Here is a 6,000-nt window from a genome sequence, read left to right on the forward strand (position 1 = left end):
ATTTGAAGCAATAGCCAAAAATACATTGTTTGGGTCAAAATTATTAGGATATTAGGTAAAGATCATGTTCCATAAAAATTTGTAAATTTCAAACCATAAATGTATAAAAAATGTATCATTATTAATATGTATGCGTTTCCAAGGACCTCATTTGGATAACTTTAAAAACTATTTTCTCAATATTTAGTTTTTTAGCACCCTCAGGTTCCAGATTTTCATATAATTGTATCTTGGCCAAATATTGTCCTGTCATAACAAACAATGGAAAGCTTATTTATTCAGATTTCAGCTTTTCGGGTGATCTTCATTTAAAAAGAAAAACCTTTTGACTGGTTTTGTGGTCCAGGTTCACATTTGACTTCAGTCTGTATTATTTTGAACTATTGCTAACTTTACTATTACATTATTTTGTAAAATAAGTAGGGCTGGGTATTGGCAATACATATCACGATACATGCGGCATGATGCAATGTATCACAATACAATACAATACGTTGCATGTTGCGATACATTGCAATACTTTTTCCTTTTCTTATCAAAAATTTAAAAAATTGAGCTGATTTTTTCCCTTTTTTTAAGCCAAAGTGCTTCAATCAGCTTTGAAAGCTACAGGCGTTTTTATATTTTCTGCCATTTTCTCACTCCCGCAAACTTCTGAGACATGAATGGTCGCATAATGAGTATGACAGACAACTGGACAGCGACAACTACAGCAGCGGTGGAGGAGGCCGTTTGAAGCACACAGAGGGTTTTGATGGGCTTTAAATATCGATAGTAGAGATTGAAACACCGATACACTATTGTGGAAAAATTTATCACAATAGTTAGCTGTATCGATATTTTTTCACAGCCCTAAAGATAAGAGTACGGAGAAAAACACAGGGGCAGACATGAAAAAGTAAAATGGATTACACACACACATGCTTTGCATAAATAAGCATACTAAAGTTTTTGCCTTCAGTTTTATGTGACAGACAGTAGTGTTTAACTTTTTACTGCCCCCTAGAGGACAACACTGTTGGCCCAATGCTATTTATCCATACATACCGGTACAAATCATGACAATAAGACAGATTGACATGGACAGTGGGTCTTTGTTATCAGTAATGTTTTGATTTGTTGTGTTTCCTTTTGATTTATTTTAATGCAGTACTGCAGTTGGGTGTGTACGTGCTTTATATGCTGTATTGTTAATGGTAAAATAGGGCTTTTAATGGCACAAGGGAAAGTCACATAGTGACCTGAGGAGTGAAATAGGGCTTGTTATCAGTCATTATGAACCAGGAGTTGTGTTTCCACCCGTCTGCTTGTAGTGGTGAAGGTTGATGGAGATTGTGGTTGTAGGATGTTGCTGTGATGGGACTGCAGTGTGTGTGTGTGTGTCTGTGTTTGTTTTGAAGAGACGCCAAACAAGGAGAAATAAAGCCAAAGAGTGATTCTGTAAATATATGCCATGTTGTAGTAGAAGCAGACAATAGATTGTAGAAACTGGGAACACATTTGAACTTTTAGGTTAAAACAAATCGTAAATGGCCAATTAGAGGCTTTTAGGTATTTGACTCTTGAGCATAATCACCTCTCACTTTGTGGGCTGAATGAAAATGCTAGTCTTGCATTCATGGTGTACTTGGCACAGTCGACTGTAAAGGGTATGAATGTGGCTCTGCAGTCGTGCCTGCTTACAGGAGCTCTCTTGAGTCTGATTGAAAGCTGAAGTTAAGCCTTCTGTCAGGTGTCACTCTGCAGCTGTTTAACCGGATGAATGAGTTGATGTCTGTATGAATGAAGGTGCAGACTGCATGTGCATGGATGCTTTAATCTATAGACTTAAACAGCACTGGTCCTGAAGAACTTCCTGTTTCAGTTTTTATGGTTGTTTTTGGTTTCACGTGTATAAGTAACACCTTAAGATGTGCGAGACAGATCCAATATCGAATATTACCTGTATTGCAGTGTGTCATGTAGCGGTCCATTAATGTAAACGATGCGCAAAGTAGTTGTGCAAAGTGCACGATTGGCTTCTAAAGTAGGGAGTCGATTATTTTCAAATCTCCTACATGTTGTCTGTCTAGGTATGAAAGCAACACTTTGTATAATCTCCATCTACAATCTTGCCCGCAAGAAACGAAAACCCTGACCTGCCCACAGCCACTTTCGCTAGTTAGTGTGTAAACATCATGTCGAAAAGACACTGTGTTTTCAGCTGTAAAGGCAAGTTTGTGTTGTTTCACTACTAAAGGATGAAGATGTGAAGAATCAGTGGTTAAAATTACTTTTGAAAGATGAAAAAACCATGAAAGATGATTTTATTTGAAACAACATGTGTCTATGTATGATTATTACGTTATGTGTTTATTTTCCCCTGAGTGTTCTGAATGTCTAGTTTACTGTAATGTCTTATCAGTAAATCGCACTAGCAATGCATGTTGCAGTTAAACTACTGTTTACTGTTTAGCTGTGGCCCAGTTAACTTACATACTTGCTTACATGAGTGTAAAAATGGTAGTGGTGTCGTCGTTTTTATTATTTGGATTAATGATGTGTATTGATGTCGCTAATGTCTTCTCGTTAAGTCATGTTTGCACTAGTATTGTTGAACAGTTGACCAATCAGAGCAGAGTAGTCTACCAAAAGGTGGGGTTTAGTCAGACTAAATCTTTAAAAACGGCTTCACATGAATCATTTGGGGATATTTGAGAAACGGGTAATTAAATTTATATTTTGAGAAAATGACAGTGTTTTTTGACCCTGCATGAATTTAAACATGTTGTTAGGAAGCTTAAAATTGGACCTGACTGGCACGTTAATGTCCTGTTGGTTGCATTTTTCTCTAATGTTTTTTAATGTTTAATGTGCTGTTGTTTAGAAAAATGGTCTATGGGATGATTGGGCAAATGGAAATGTGAAAGAAATGACCAGAATGTATGAATAGAGTTGTTTATGTGGTGTCTTTGCCTTTCCTGTGGAAATGATCGAGGACACTATTAACATCTTCCATTGTGGTTTTATGTTTTAAAGGTCACGTTCTTTCTGATCCCATTTTTAAACCCTAGTTAGTGTGTAATGTTGCTATAAATGGCATAAATAATACCTGTAAAATGATAAAGCTCAAAGTTCACTGCCAGGCGATATATTTTCTTTACAGAATTCGCCTTTTAAAGGGATAGTTTAGCCAAAAATGATATTAAGCCCATGATTTACTCACCCCCAAGCTGTCCGAGTTGCATATGTCCATCGTTTTTCAGACAAACACATTTTCGAATATTTTAGAAAATGTTTTAGATCTTTCAGTTGATTAAATGTAATGTAATCTTAGACTCCTCTGTATTCAGGAGAGAGTATTAGCGTATTGTACGCACTTTTCTTAGTGACGTATGAGAAATTCAGAGCAGCAGCAGAGTAACCTCCATAGGCTGCGTAAGCTCTCTTCCTGAATGTGGACGCGACTAAGATGGCGGCACTACCGGAAGGTAGTTATTTACGTTAATAAAGTTTTAAATATGGATATTTCTACAACAACACCGCGCGGATTACCCTCAGAAGACCTTTGTTTATCATCCTGGAGCCGTTTAGATATATTTTGTGAAGGATGGACGCACTTTTTTTGGACTTGAAGGTCGTGGACCCTGTAACATTACATTTAATCAACTGAAAGATCTAAAACATTTTCTAAAATATCCGAAAATGTGTTTGTCTGAAAAACGATGGACATATGCAACTCGGACAGGTTGGGGGTGAGTAAATCATGGGTTTAATATCATTTTTGGCCGATCTATCCCTTTAAAGCCTACAGCGATCGGGCGTTTTGGACTAAAGCCCTCTACTTCCTGCTTTAATGAAGTCAGTAGAACAGTTTTTTACTAAACTCCGCCCACAGGAATACGTCAGTCCCCAGCTAACCGCAAGCTAAGCTGCTATCGAATCACAACACACTAAACAAACTACACAATCGGAACTCATTATGTAATTCTGAAGGAGGGACTTCATAGGACAAGAAAGACATCAGCCCATTTTTAGGACAGTGAACACAGCGCTATACAGATGAGTAAATTATGTGAAAAATACCGCGTTTTTTTATACGTGAAACTTGAACACATGTTATATTGCGCACTGTAAACACAATCAAAGCTTCAAAAACACTAGCCTGGGAAAACCCAGACAACTTCCGGAAAATTTTTTTTTGCAAGATGACGACAGCGCAGCAGCCACTGTAAAGCAGATTTTGTACATTACACAGATGGGTGCCACTGTGAAACATCACTCATTTGTGTGATTTTTAACATCGTATCTAAAGCGATTTAAACATCGTATCTAAAAAATCGCTGTCTTACCGACTGGATTCGGCAAAAGTCTGATATACCAGCTTACAACTTTGGTGGCTATAAAAATTGGTCTTAGCGAGAGCGGCGAGCCCTCTGTAAGTGGTCCATACACCATCTCTTTTATCACTCTGATTGGTTTTACGTCTATCTAATTGCGCCCAGAAACATTTGAGGGAGGTCTGTTGGTGACGCACCTTTGGAAATGATTTGTCTATGAAGCTTTGCCTGATCATAACTCCGTTACTACTGAGAATGGCCTTGTTTTAACCAGGCTACAAAAACACGGAAAGAATGGGACCTTTAACTCATGAGTTAATACTACATGAGTGAGTTAAAGGAATAGTTCGACCCAGCCTGTGAGTGATCTCACAGAAAATGTTACATATTTTAATAGTTGGCTAATTCGTAAGTCATACAAAACATATGATTATAATGAAAAAACAATAATTAAAACCCAGCCCTAACAACGCATCTCAACCCAGCAGCACAGGGGCGAAAGCAATCGTACTTGAACATAGTAGTCGTAGTCATCGTACATATAAATACAAATTAGCCACCTCATAAAACAAGTACGAATTGCCATGAAATATGAAAATGTTTTTAATTTACTCGCCATCCCAAATGTGTATGACTTCCAGTTGAACATGAAAGAACCAGTGAGTTTCAATGTTATAGACATGCTGCCATATTTGAACTTACTGTGCAGATTTGCATGTTGCATGAGTTTGTAAATCTCAACAATAATTGCTTTGGGTTTGGTTCTTGTAAGGAGTGGCGAATCTGCAAGAGATTATAATATGCTGCAAGGTTTTGGCTTTGTTCCAGGAAATTTTCCAATGACTGACAGCACCCAGACATTTCTAAAAATACAGAAGACCAATTTATAAACGCATTTCAGCCTCTGAATGTTCCTGAGCAACCTGCTCTCCAACAAATCTGAAACTTTGTGCAAGTTGATTCTGTTTGTGCAATGCAACATTCATTATATGTGATGTTGTGACACACTCACAGTCTAGACACGGCCCAAGGCTTGTCTTCTGTATTAAGTGTTTCCTTGTAATATATTAACAGCTTTATGTAATGATTGTTTCATTCCGTCCTGCACTTCTGGGCTTGTGACTGAGTCGAAAGATATTCAAAAGGGAAAACCCAATGCAAAATTGTCCCCATTTAACAAAAGCTCTGCATACGTGAGAAATGTCAAGGTGTGGATGTTGTGCGACTGGGGCATCAGTGCAGGTGTTAGATGTGTGTGCGGGCAAATTGCTTAAGATGTTTGTGTAGTCAACTCATCCCTCGCTCCTCATAGGGTGGTCCCCATGGTAACATTCTCACAGGGACTTTGGATTGGCCAGCCCACTTACTTGTTTATCACAGACTTCCAGCTTACTGCCGTCTGCTTTAGCCGTACCTGATATACAGCGGAGTAGTGCTGAAGTCAAGAATGAATAAAAACACCAAAAACCTGCTTGAAGTCATCGTTTGATTTCAGGGATGCTAGTAACATACGGATATGCTCCTGGGACACTCCATCAAGTGGATCTTTAGTTGTTTTTCGTAGGTATAAACTATCTTTTTGGGAATGGCAAGATTCTGGAATACATTTTTGTTGGCTTTGTTAAAGGAGTATTAGATTGTGTGGTAGGTTTATAGATAAGGAAACTTTTATCTGTTTTTC

The 6,000-nt window shown here is 38.0% G+C and overlaps 1 protein-coding gene across 9 annotated transcripts in view; it reads left to right on the plus strand.

Annotated features, from left to right (window-relative positions):
• rasal2 (RAS protein activator like 2) overlaps positions 1-6,000 on the plus strand; it is a 90,381-nt gene that overhangs the window by 67,163 nt on the left and 17,218 nt on the right. The window lies entirely within an intron of this gene.

The sequence above is a fragment of the Paramisgurnus dabryanus genome, chromosome 6, assembly GCF_030506205.2.
Source record: "Paramisgurnus dabryanus chromosome 6, PD_genome_1.1, whole genome shotgun sequence".
Taxonomy (NCBI): Eukaryota; Metazoa; Chordata; class Actinopteri; order Cypriniformes; family Cobitidae; genus Paramisgurnus; species Paramisgurnus dabryanus.